General features: G+C 35.4%; 1 protein-coding gene across 1 annotated transcript in view; it reads left to right on the forward strand.

The window, feature by feature from the left end:
- The window catches only part of LOC107597380 (exportin-4-like), a 69,369-nt gene that overhangs the window by 690 nt on the left and 53,871 nt on the right, over positions 1-14,808 (forward strand). The window lies entirely within an intron of this gene.

Below are 14,808 nucleotides of genomic sequence, written 5' to 3' on the forward strand. Positions count from 1 at the left end.
TCATCATCCTCTTCATCACCTCCGCTTAATAGCACCACTCCAGTGACACAGTCAGTGTTTATAATGATCGCTGTGAGTGCAGGTGTTGTCTCAGAGGCCTAGTTTGATCCTCCAGCCTTGTGAAAGCGCGCAGGATGAGTTGAAGTGTATCTACTGGAGTTTCTCCATCAGCTGCTGGAGTTACACACGCTGTTGATTCAGCCGCATGTTTGCTCAAGCACATGTTTAGCAAGACTTAAGGAGACCAGTGATCAAAGAGAAACTTTTAGCTCCGTATTTATCTCATAATAACACCCAATCCTTCATTTTCTGCTGTTGTTAGAGTTAACTAGCTGAAAGTTGAGAGCAGTACATGTGCAGTTAGATGATGGCCTGTGCCATTCGCTTGTATTGTCTCCAAACCTGCCTACCTGTCTAGATAACATTTCTGGGCACCATATGGACAGAATAATATGAAGTGAATGATGTATGTGGTTGTGCAAAGTTACTGCAATGGTAAAATCTCATGGCATTCTCCACTCAAGTTTTTCCACTTGTAGCTTAAAGAGTAAAAATGTCCTTCTTGATTTTCAACTCGGTGTTTTTATTTGGTGAATCAGCTTGCCTCTAATAGTCTGTGAAGCTTTTAGTCCAGTGTTTTCATCTTCATTTCACAAATAAAAACATTTAGTGGTATTGCAGGTATTGTTTTAGCTGATTTTAGTGGTATTTAATAGCTGATATACTGATGTTTATAGAGAAGTGTGGCTAATTTAATCACATTAAATAGGAAATGCATTATTAATTGACAAGACTGTGGGTTAATTTTGAAAATGACACCAGGAATAGCTTTCACTTGTGTTAATTGACTGCGGATAGTTAGCAGCCAATGGCAATCATCTCAAACTGTTGTCTTCCTAAAAAATAGTTTTCATACTGCTTCAGTATGTTAATACTAGAGGTCTCTGTATACACTATCATATTTACACTAGGTCGGTAAGATTTCTTAAATGTATTTGAAAGAAGTCTTTTATGCCCACCAAGGCTGCATTTATTTGATCATAAATAAAGTAAAAACAGTAATATTGTGAAATATTATTACAATTTAAAATAACTGTTTTCTGTTTTACTGTGTAATTTATTCCTGTGATGGCAAAGCTGAATTTTCAGCATCATTACTCCAGTCTTCAGTAGGGATGCAACGATTAACCGCGAGCCGGTTGAAAATCGATTCAAATATGTGACTATTCAAATCGGTTGAGATGCTAAACAAATCGTGATTCCTTTAGGAGTAGGAGTTTATATGAATGCATGTCTGAGGGGAACTTACTGTCTTTAGAAAAGTTTAGATGGTATTTTTTCTTTTCATCTTGCCTCTGTAAAATGCATATTAAAGTTCATAAGTGCAGCGCTGCTTTGTTTACAGCGGAAACCAGGAAACGCTTTACGCGCCACCTTCTGCAGAGAGTGAATCTGCGTCTCATTCAGCTCGTCTGCTGTTTCGGTTTCATGCAGATATTTTTATGTATAGTTTCACAAAACTGAAGTCAAACCGTTGTTTTTGCTTAAAATTGAGAAATTATACAATGTAATTTAGATGAAAAAATCCTCATGTTGCATGTATGCAGCGTCTTTGTTTGGATAATGATTATTATTATGTTTAATGATTATTAAACATAATTATATAATTCTTTGGAAATGATTGCCTCTCATTTTAAATGGAAAGAGCACAGACAAAGCCTTATTTTGTTTATATGAAGACATTTATTTTTTTTGTGTTACTTATTTATTTGATTTGGGGCTTGTTTTAAAATGTTAATTTAGTTTTGTTATTTACATTTACATTATATTTAAATTGTGTTATTTAGCAGATGCTTTTATCCGAAGCGACTTAAAAATGAGGACAATAAAAGCAATCAAAACCAACAAAAGAGCAATAATATACAAGTGCTGTATTAGTATATTATTATAGTGTTATATTTCAATTTCACAAAGAAACATGCAGCATTTTGTCCAAGCAATAATAAAAGGACACATTTATTTATAATTTGTCTTAAACCTCATTTTGTAAAAAAATTTTTAAAAATGAATCATGAATTGAATCGTGAAATCAAAATCTCGAATCGAATCGTGAGTTGAGTGAATCGTTACATCCCTAGTCTTCAGTGTCACATGATCCTTCAGAAATCATTCTAATATACTGATTTGCTGCTCAAGAAACAGTTCTTATTATTATCAATGATGGAAACTGTGCTACTTTTTCAAACAATGTTTTAATTAAGTTTAACTGAAAATAAATACAGTAGTGAAATGGAAACGTTACTGTCAATTTTGATAAATTTAATGCATCCTTTAAAAGTGTTAATTTCTTTAAAAAAAAAAAAATCTTACTGACTCCAAACTTTTTAATGGTAGTGTGCCAATATATATTGATGACCATTTGATATAACTGGAAGGATCGCGTGTTTTATAGTGTGAATAGATGCCCTCTGTTTTGGATTGGGATTATAAGCAGCTTGGTGTGTATCATTTTGGTTTACTGTCATGATATTTTTTTCATAAAATCACTCAATTTTACATTATGTATTTGTAAACAATTTGGCTTTCTTTATATTCAATCTAAAAAGGCAGTATATACAGACCTATTTATTATGAGTGGCCCAGTATATGTTTTTTAACCTCTTGATAGTTCTCTCCAATCATCTTTCCTGAAGCCTGACAAGACCTCCGCTGAGGAGATGAGTAGTTATGAAGTCAGAAAACTTTTGTCATGGATATTTTTCAGTGAGCAGAAAGGTCAAGCTCTAACAGTAGAGATCAGGTATTGATTTGTTGTTGTGGATCTCCATGTATGGAAAAAGTGACATTCATATAAACATGTTATTTGCAAAATATCAAATAAAAATGATGAATATTTCTCCATCTTCATGATCATATACTTTTGCTGCATATATTCTTTAAGGGTTCCATCAATAGCTCTTCCTGATCATACTGAACAACATTACGTAATTAATAGACCTTGTGTTGATATCACTGGGTGACGTTAAATAATATAAAGCACACATGTGCCTGTAAGTGCTTTTAGGGATGACTGTGCTGTTGTCTTTTGTCTACCAGGGGTCAAACCACCTTTAAAAATGTACCTTCAGTATCTGTGTGAAACGGAATGTGTTAAAACCCTCAATTAAATGCAGAAGTGAATGTTATCTGAAAAACAAACATACCATTGTGTTTGGACCAGTCGGTCACAGCATCGCCACAGGCATATCTGACCATGACTTTTGTGTCAGCTTGGTTAAAAGTGAATGTCATACATACTCATAAACTAAATGAAATGAGATTAGCTTGTTACTGTACAACTTAATGTTTTGTACAATTGGGTAATATGCAGTTAATATCTCATTTCAACCTGCATCTGTACACTGCTCTCTGTGAAGCTTGGACATGCATGGATTCAGCCTGGTCTTGCTGCTAAAGCTATGATCAAGAGCTTAGTAATCAATATCCACAGGAGGCAGATCGGTTGGTGACCAGAAGCGTCAGATGGAGCTCAAAATATAAAGAGAGGTGCAGAAGCTGTTGTGCCTGCCATGTTGAACAACTTTAAAAGAACAGTAGATAATAACATTAAAGTTTATCACAACTGGTTTGGACTAAATCAGGGGTTTCAAAAATGGACCCCTTGTTACATATTGTGTGAAACTGAGTGTTGCATTTTAAGCCTGACCAATAATAACATGAGTATAGTACAGGGTTATTGTCATAGATTAAAACGGTTAAAATCTCTTTATTGTTGTTATTTGAAATAAATATTAAATGAAACAAACTGAAATAAGAAAACTAAAATTTTTAAATTAAAATAACAACTGAAAATACAAAAATAAAAGCTAATTCAAAATATTAATAAAAACTAGTATATAATATATAAATAATGCTAAAATAACACTATTATAGTACCATATTAATGGTATTTCTAGCCTGTATGATGCTTACATCGGAAAATATTAGAATAATCATTAGCGATAAACAGAGTGATACTTTTTAATATGGGAGGGACTTTGAAACATTTAGCAACTTTAGCTTATTCTTACCTTTACCTTAGTTTGTTTTAGTTTTCTTTTTTCTGTTCAATACATATTTGAATTTTTTCACAAACATTTGTTTGTGATCAAAAAGTAGTCTTTGGACCCTGCATTACATTTGTAGACAACTGCACTATGTTCTTGTTAAAAATAAAGGCTCCAAATAGATGTTTTCGCAGCAATGCCATAGAGGAGTCATTTTTGATCCTCGAAAGAACCTTTCGTAGAACAGTTTCATGAAGCAGGAACCATTTTTTTGTGTGAAGAACATTTAAAAAATCTTAAGAACCTGTTTTCGCTATAAAGAACCTTTTGTGGAATGGAAATGTTAAAGATTCTTCATCGAACCATTGATTCCAATAAAGAACCTTTAAAGAATGTTCATGTTGAGGTTTCCATGGCATCAGACAGGATTGAGACTGTGGAGCAAATGAAGCCGAAGTCTGCAGGATTCAGAAAAGTTTACTGGGTGTAATTTAGTTGTTCTTGTAGCTGATAAAATATCTTGTTGATTGATTTCGAGTCCATGAGTTCGCCTACCAATGGTATGAGAGGAGCACAGCTTTCACTCTCAACCAAACTAACATTACTAGTCAATCAGAATATTTTGCTCTTATAAACACGAGACGCGCATAATAGTATCCAGTTGCAGAGTCTCAGCCCTGATGAATGGAGAAGCGCGACAAAAAGCTGCGAGGCGCAATGGTCAAAGATGTCCATCTAGCGCATATTTACTAGAGCCCGACCGATATAGGTTTTTCGGGGCCGATACCGATATTAGGGAGTAAAAAAAGTCAGATATCGATATATCGGCTGATATTCTTGGTGTATATTATAGTACAGTACCAGTCAAAAGTTTGGACACTTTCCCATTGGAGGGAACACTTGACGAACACTTGACTGGTACTATATATAGAAAACAGTATATACATAAACAGAATATATATACATAAACGCAAAAAATGTGTTTATGTATATATATTTGAGTGGTGATCAAACACTTCTAATGACGTGACAAAGATATGTAATGGAGGCAGGGCATTTAACAATTTAACAATATTTTTTTATCCAAAATGAGTCCGACAACAGTGCACTGAACAGTAAAGTTGAAGTTTATTCAACTTTAATTCAATTCAATTCCATTCAACTTTATTCCTTTGAAGTTTATTTCACTTCGGAACATTCATTCGCGGATTTGTGCTACTGTCTTCACACACAGACGAAACTTACTAGAGAAGTGTGACATAATATACCTCTGTAAATAAATACAATATAAATGCACTTTAATGCCCTTTGATTGTAATGTGTACATTCCCTTGGAACTGGAATCATGGCGGAATTTCATGTGAAGTCCCTCATGAGCCCTCTATAACGCCAACCTCTGCGTGTCGGTAGCCCCCCGGGATCGCTTGATCGGTCGGCGCCGGACCGTGAATTTAACCACCGTAACTACCGAACCCTGGGGGCTATCAACGCGGGGGTGGTCTAATTCGAAAGCAGGCTTCTAGTCGTTCGAGAGGGTTCCTCGAGCTGAAGGGATCCCCCGAATTTGGTGCAGATTCGGATATGTGTGAAAGGCCCTAAACTCTTCCTCTGCATATGCCGTGAATTTGAATTGCTTAACGTTCATCTGGAAAAACAGTGTACATTATCTCACTAGATTTGTAATGTAAATCATTTATAAACCTTTGCCAACACAGGAGAATACATCAACCTATGTCTAAATATGCCATGTATTGTACATTGCGATTTCAAAAGAAAAGTTTCTGCATGTGGCCAAATATTAAAATTAAATGGATTTAAACATTGTTTAATCATGCTGTAAAGTGAAATGTCACCAGACCGTTGGTGCCCTCTGCAGGTATTTGTTTTAATACATTATGTACTTAAGTTGGTTATGTTCATATTATGTATAGGCATATTACATTATGTATTTTAACAGTGTTGTTCAATACAATCATGCAATTTCTTGTTTTTGATATTTTATTTTAGTCAATTATTATTGCCTCATCATTAGTTTATATATAAATAGTCATACTAGGGCCTGGTTTTCACTTGGGTATGTTTGTTACAAAAAAATATCAGATTACTCCGTTGTCAAAATAATCAGTAGATTACTTGATTACCAAAATAATCTTTAGTTACAGCCCTAGATTAGTTAAAATATTTCTAAATACAACTGCATTGGTTTACTTTTTGAAATTAAAAGACAAATGTTTTGTCATTGAAAATTTCTTAACACTAGAACCGCCAGGGGTTGCTGTATACCTAAAAGCGCGAGCGTGTAAATTTTACCCACGCACATGACAACTGTATTTATATGGCTAAAGAACATATTATTTCACTGTATTATGCCACTGTCTTCACAAAGAAGTGTCTAGAGTCATGAAATGATTATGTCTAGTCATCAACTATATTTTTATCCTGTTGTTTTATGTTCAAGACTTTTTAATGCAGGCTACACTAATCCATAACAGTCAGTAGCCTAAGCTAAAAAAAAACAAGCCTGCACTGACAATGGAAATTAGAAGGTAGTAGCCTAAATATTTGCAAGGCTCGCAAAATTTCAAAATCGCTGGTAGCCCATCGGGCAGACATTCTTCAGATTTTGGTAGCCCAAAATTAATTTAAGTAGCCCGAATAAAAAAAGGAAAAAAAATACATCGGCTGAAATTCACTGCGGACAAATCAGCATGATTTAAAACTTCAGTGATTGCTTGTTTTCTTCAAATAACAAGTCGAGAGCAGGGGTGCAACGGATCACAAAACCCACGGCTTGGATCATATTGCATTATCATATCAGATTTTGAGTAACAGATCGGATCATTTTGCAGATGAGTAAAAAAAAAACGGTTCTTTATTATTTAAATAACAGAATACTTTGATACCACAGCAAAAACTAGTAACATATATGGATGTAACAATTCACTCAACTCACGATGCGATACGATTGACGATACTGATTTCACAATACAATTTTCTCACAATTTTTCTTTTTAACAAAATGAGATTTAAGACAAATTATAAATTAAAAGGTGTCCTTTTATTATTTCTCCAACAAAATGCAGCACATTTCTTTGTGAAATTGAAATGTCAAATAATAAAACTATAACTTGAAATTTCTAAAATCCCTAAATAATTAAATTAAATAAATCTCTTCATATAAACAAAGACTTTGGCTGTGCTTTTTCCATTTAAAATCAGAGGCAACCACTGCATTTTAATCATGGTCCAAACAAAGATGCTAAATACATCTTATTTAGATTGCAATTAGATTATATAATTTCGAAATTTGAAGCAAAAACAGAATGGTCTGATTTTAGCGTTGTGAATGAGATGCAAATGTCACTCTCTGACAGCAGGTGGCGCTTGTGGAACAGCAGTTATTTATAGGCTGCTGCCGCTTTAAGACCGAATGCACGGATCCAATATAATGATGCACTTGAGATTTCTTTCACCACTGTTTACGTTCACTTAAGACATAACCGACTGTGTTTGAGAATACTTGCCGAGACAGTTATTTTGAGATAATTTTGTGTGTATGTGTTCATTCAAATGCAAGGATATGCGAAAGAGGAATCAATTCTGTGTACGCGGCTCTCTCTGCAGCTCCAAATGCGCGTGAATGGTTTAAAACACTTGAATGTTTAAATCGGCAAGACTTGGAAACACGTGCGAACGATCAACTATGATCCGTTTTACCCCTACAAGCTAGTGAACAACGCAAATCAAGGAAGGAATTTTATATCACTGTTCAAGATAGCTCGTCGGGCGGTGATACATTTTGGTAGCCTGAATGGAAAACACAATAGCCCCGGGACGTCGGGCTAGCGATTTTGCGAGCCCTGATTTGGGTGGTGTAATATTATAATACAATGTCATTAATCATTATATTAAGATAACCCATGCTATTTAAGTTACTAAAATATCCTATAGGCAATAATGAGTAGCCTAAGCTAAAAAAAAACAAGCCTGCACTGACAATGGAAATTAGAAGGTAGTAGCCTAAATATTTGCAAGGCTCGCAAAATTTCAAAATCGCTGGTAGCCCATCGGGCAGACATTCTTCAGATTTTGGTAGCCCAAAATTAATTTAAGTAGCCCGAATAAAAAAAGGAAAAAAAATACATCGGCTGAAATTCACTGCGGACAAATCAGCATGATTTAAAACTTCAGTGATTGCTTGTTTTCTTCAAATAACAAGTCGAGAGCAGGGGTGCAACGGATCACAAAACCCACGGCTTGGATCATATTGCATTATCATATCAGATTTTGAGTAACAGATCGGATCATTTTGCAGATGAGTAAAAAAAAAACGGTTCTTTATTATTTAAATAACAGAATACTTTGATACCACAGCAAAAACTAGTAACATATATGGATGTAACAATTCACTCAACTCACGATGCGATACGATTGACGATACTGATTTCACAATACAATTTTCTCACAATTTTTCTTTTTAACAAAATGAGATTTAAGACAAATTATAAATTAAAAGGTGTCCTTTTATTATTTCTCCAACAAAATGCAGCACATTTCTTTGTGAAATTGAAATGTCAAATAATAAAACTATAACTTGAAATTTCTAAAATCCCTAAATAATTAAATTAAATAAATCTCTTCATATAAACAAAGACTTTGGCTGTGCTTTTTCCATTTAAAATCAGAGGCAACCACTGCATTTTAATCATGGTCCAAACAAAGATGCTAAATACATCTTATTTAGATTGCAATTAGATTATATAATTTCGAAATTTGAAGCAAAAACAGAATGGTCTGATTTTAGCGTTGTGAATGAGATGCAAATGTCACTCTCTGACAGCAGGTGGCGCTTGTGGAACAGCAGTTATTTATAGGCTGCTGCCGCTTTAAGACCGAATGCACGGATCCAATATAATGATGCACTTGAGATTTCTTTCACCACTGTTTACGTTCACTTAAGACATAACCGACTGTGTTTGAGAATACTTGCCGAGACAGTTATTTTGAGATAATTTTGTGTGTATGTGTTCATTCAAATGCAAGGATATGCGAAAGAGGAATCAATTCTGTGTACGCGGCTCTCTCTGCAGCTCCAAATGCGCGTGAATGGTTTAAAACACTTGAATGTTTAAATCGGCAAGACTTGGAAACACGTGCGAACGATCAACTATGATCCGTTTTACCCCTACAAGCTAGTGAACAACGCAAATCAAGGAAGGAATTTTATATCACTGTTCAAGATAGCTCGTCGGGCGGTGATACATTTTGGTAGCCTGAATGGAAAACACAATAGCCCCGGGACGTCGGGCTAGCGATTTTGCGAGCCCTGATTTGGGTGGTGTAATATTATAATACAATGTCATTAATCATTATATTAAGATAACCCATGCTATTTAAGTTACTAAAATATCCTATAGGCAATAATGAGCAATAATAATTCACGACACTGCATAGGATGATGCGATGACAAATTCAAGCGCACAGCTTCACCTAAATATTTATAAATATGTTTAGTTGTATCATTTATCATTTGAATAAGAGAACAACACCATTGAACTTTGGGTAGGCCAATCAAAAAATGGTTTTATAATGGTCATATAGATCGGATTTTTTTTCTTCTTCATGAAACGGCCAGACTAGAATAGCAACACAGTAGCGAACAATAAACGATATGGCAAGAAAGAAATTAAATAATTAAACCAAAGTTTGACCAATTAGAGTAACGTTAGGCTAAAATGTAAATATATCTAGATCACTGTCAGATGCTGAGCCGACCCAGGACGCATAACTTACCATCAGACTCTCCATCACTCATGGCATTTCGTGTTTCTAATACCTACCTTCCATAAATCCTTTTTTTTTTTTGTCATTTTGACTTTATTTATGAAACTGATAACCGCTAAATCGATGAGTGAAAGGCGTTGCCTAGAAATGTAGGCTACAATGTTAAAACATAAGCGGCAAGAAAATGACATGCAAAAATACATGCATTATATAGGTGGGTAAATTTGACCCGCTGGCGCTTATAGGTATAAATGCCCCGTTTTTAATTAAATTAAATAAATCTCTTCATATAAACAAAGACTTTGGCTGTGCTTTTTCCATTTAAAATCAGAGGCAACCACTGCATTTTAATCATGGTCCAAACAAAGATGCTAAATACATCTTATTTAGATTGCAATTAGATTATATAATTTCGAAATTTGAAGCAAAAACAGAATGGTCTGATTTTAGCGTTGTGAATGAGATGCAAATGTCACTCTCTGACAGCAGGTGGCGCTTGTGGAACAGCAGTTATTTATAGGCTGCTGCCGCTTTAAGACCGAATGCACGGATCCAATATAATGATGCACTTGAGATTTCTTTCACCACTGTTTACGTTCACTTAAGACATAACCGACTGTGTTTGAGAATACTTGCCGAGACAGTTATTTTGAGATAATTTTGTGTGTATGTGTTCATTCAAATGCAAGGATATGCGAAAGAGGAATCAATTCTGTGTACGCGGCTCTCTCTGCAGCTCCAAATGCGCGTGAATGGTTTAAAACACTTGAATGTTTAAATCGGCAAGACTTGGAAACACGTGCGAACGATCAACTATGATCCGTTTTACCCCTACAAGCTAGTGAACAACGCAAATCAATGCAAGGATATGCGAAAGAGGAATCAATTCTGTGTACGCGGCTCTCTCTGCAGCTCCAAATGCGCGTGAATGGTTTAAAACACTTGAATGTTTAAATCGGCAAGACTTGGAAACACGTGCGAACGATCAACTATGATCCGTTTTACCCCTACAAGCTAGTGAACAACGCAAATCAAGGAAGGAATTTTATATCACTGTTCAAGATAGCTCGTCGGGCGGTGATACATTTTGGTAGCCTGAATGGAAAACACAATAGCCCCGGGACGTCGGGCTAGCGATTTTGCGAGCCCTGATTTGGGTGGTGTAATATTATAATACAATGTCATTAATCATTATATTAAGATAACCCATGCTATTTAAGTTACTAAAATATCCTATAGGCAATAATGAGCAATAATAATTCACGACACTGCATAGGATGATGCGATGACAAATTCAAGCGCACAGCTTCACCTAAATATTTATAAATATGTTTAGTTGTATCATTTATCATTTGAATAAGAGAACAACACCATTGAACTTTGGGTAGGCCAATCAAAAAATGGTTTTATAATGGTCATATAGATCGGATTTTTTTTCTTCTTCATGAAACGGCCAGACTAGAATAGCAACACAGTAGCGAACAATAAACGATATGGCAAGAAAGAAATTAAATAATTAAACCAAAGTTTGACCAATTAGAGTAACGTTAGGCTAAAATGTAAATATATCTAGATCACTGTCAGATGCTGAGCCGACCCAGGACGCATAACTTACCATCAGACTCTCCATCACTCATGGCATTTCGTGTTTCTAATACCTACCTTCCATAAATCCTTTTTTTTTTTTGTCATTTTGACTTTATTTATGAAACTGATAACCGCTAAATCGATGAGTGAAAGGCGTTGCCTAGAAATGTAGGCTACAATGTTAAAACATAAGCGGCAAGAAAATGACATGCAAAAATACATGCATTATATAGGTGGGTAAATTTGACCCGCTGGCGCTTATAGGTATAAATGCCCCGTTTTTAATCTGGTTTTATCTAAATGATTTTTAACAACATTGGATTGTAAATTACATAATAAAAAAAGGAAAAAAAATACATCGGCTGAAATTCACTGCGGACAAATCAGCATGATTTAAAACTTCAGTGATTGCTTGTTTTCTTCAAATAACAAGTCGAGAGCAGGGGTGCAACGGATCACAAAACCCACGGCTTGGATCATATTGCATTATCATATCAGATTTTGAGTAACAGATCGGATCATTTTGCAGATGAGTAAAAAAAAAACGGTTCTTTATTATTTAAATAACAGAATACTTTGATACCACAGCAAAAACTAGTAACATATATGGATGTAACAATTCACTCAACTCACGATGCGATACGATTGACGATACTGATTTCACAATACAATTTTCTCACAATTTTTCTTTTTAACAAAATGAGATTTAAGACAAATTATAAATTAAAAGGTGTCCTTTTATTATTTCTCCAACAAAATGCAGCACATTTCTTTGTGAAATTGAAATGTCAAATAATAAAACTATAACTTGAAATTTCTAAAATCCCTAAATAATTAAATTAAATAAATCTCTTCATATAAACAAAGACTTTGGCTGTGCTTTTTCCATTTAAAATCAGAGGCAACCACTGCATTTTAATCATGGTCCAAACAAAGATGCTAAATACATCTTATTTAGATTGCAATTAGATTATATAATTTCGAAATTTGAAGCAAAAACAGAATGGTCTGATTTTAGCGTTGTGAATGAGATGCAAATGTCACTCTCTGACAGCAGGTGGCGCTTGTGGAACAGCAGTTATTTATAGGCTGCTGCCGCTTTAAGACCGAATGCACGGATCCAATATAATGATGCACTTGAGATTTCTTTCACCACTGTTTACGTTCACTTAAGACATAACCGACTGTGTTTGAGAATACTTGCCGAGACAGTTATTTTGAGATAATTTTGTGTGTATGTGTTCATTCAAATGCAAGGATATGCGAAAGAGGAATCAATTCTGTGTACGCGGCTCTCTCTGCAGCTCCAAATGCGCGTGAATGGTTTAAAACACTTGAATGTTTAAATCGGCAAGACTTGGAAACACGTGCGAACGATCAACTATGATCCGTTTTACCCCTACAAGCTAGTGAACAACGCAAATCAAGGAAGGAATTTTATATCACTGTTCAAGATAGCTCGTCGGGCGGTGATACATTTTGGTAGCCTGAATGGAAAACACAATAGCCCCGGGACGTCGGGCTAGCGATTTTGCGAGCCCTGATTTGGGTGGTGTAATATTATAATACAATGTCATTAATCATTATATTAAGATAACCCATGCTATTTAAGTTACTAAAATATCCTATAGGCAATAATGAGCAATAATAATTCACGACACTGCATAGGATGATGCGATGACAAATTCAAGCGCACAGCTTCACCTAAATATTTATAAATATGTTTAGTTGTATCATTTATCATTTGAATAAGAGAACAACACCATTGAACTTTGGGTAGGCCAATCAAAAAATGGTTTTATAATGGTCATATAGATCGGATTTTTTTTCTTCTTCATGAAACGGCCAGACTAGAATAGCAACACAGTAGCGAACAATAAACGATATGGCAAGAAAGAAATTAAATAATTAAACCAAAGTTTGACCAATTAGAGTAACGTTAGGCTAAAATGTAAATATATCTAGATCACTGTCAGATGCTGAGCCGACCCAGGACGCATAACTTACCATCAGACTCTCCATCACTCATGGCATTTCGTGTTTCTAATACCTACCTTCCATAAATCCTTTTTTTTTTTTGTCATTTTGACTTTATTTATGAAACTGATAACCGCTAAATCGATGAGTGAAAGGCGTTGCCTAGAAATGTAGGCTACAATGTTAAAACATAAGCGGCAAGAAAATGACATGCAAAAATACATGCATTATATAGGTGGGTAAATTTGACCCGCTGGCGCTTATAGGTATAAATGCCCCGTTTTTAATCTGGTTTTATCTAAATGATTTTTAACAACATTGGATTGTAAATTACATTATTTTAGTAAAAGTCAATGACTACTTGAATGTTTTATTTTAAATCTGTTATGTGCATTTGAAAAACAGCCACGGGTAAAATTTACCCTGTGGCGGTTCTAGTGTTAAAAATAGTATTAAAGGGGTCATATGATGCGATTTCAAGTTTTCCTTTCTCTTTGGAGTGTTACAAGCTCTTGGTGTATAAAGAAGATCTGTAAAGTCTCAAATCCAAAGAGATATTCTTTATAAATTTAAGGGTCAGCCAAACCTACCTAAAACGGCTCGTTCTAACACGCCCCCACATATCTACGTCACTATGTGGAAATAGTAGCATAATGTGCCCAAATGTGCACGCAAAGAAAGAAGGCGTGGTTTCAGGAACAGCAGTAGTGTTGATACAGCATGTCAGGGAGATGCTGTGTTTCAGTGCGAAAGCAAAAGCACTTTATTTGGCCTTCTGGAAGTAGATGTAATTAGGAATCATTGGTTAAAATTTATTTACAACAGAACAGCACAACCCAGATGTTCGAATTTGTGCAATGCATTTTATGGACGACAGTTTTTTGAACCTAGAAGAGTACAAGGCTGGGTGTGCCAAAAGGCTATTTCTAAAAAAAAAAAAAAAAAACGGGTAAATTCTGACTTTGCTATGACAATCTGGCGCTTCTGAATCAGCGACTGTAAGTATGTTTTGTTATTAGTTTAACTATTTGCTAATGACTGTTCAAATGCGGAGTTTTGCGCAGCGCAGAGTAACGCGTCGTGTGTGTGTGTGAGGGGAACAGGGTCACATCACAGGAGAGTGAACTGTCTGTCAGAAATCATAGCACGTCAGCTGTCTTAACCTCGGCTTGTGTACTGCATCATCACTGTCTGTCACGCGACTCTGTTGCCCTTTCGGGCTTGAACTGATGGTAAAACTAACGACATTATTAACTGTCTTGATATTTACTTTGAAAGCTGAAGCTCGCGATTATGGTAAGGGGCGTTGCATTTCCGACGCGTGCTTGTGGTGTTTGGCCAATCACAACGCACTGGGTCAGCTGGCCAATCAGAGCAGACTGCGCTTGTCAAAGGAGAGGGCTTTGTTGAAAAC

Source organism: Sinocyclocheilus grahami, unplaced genomic scaffold (assembly GCF_001515645.1).
Source record: "Sinocyclocheilus grahami isolate Dianchi unplaced genomic scaffold, SAMN03320097.WGS_v1.1 scaffold231.1, whole genome shotgun sequence".
NCBI lineage: Eukaryota > Metazoa > Chordata > Actinopteri > Cypriniformes > Cyprinidae > Sinocyclocheilus > Sinocyclocheilus grahami.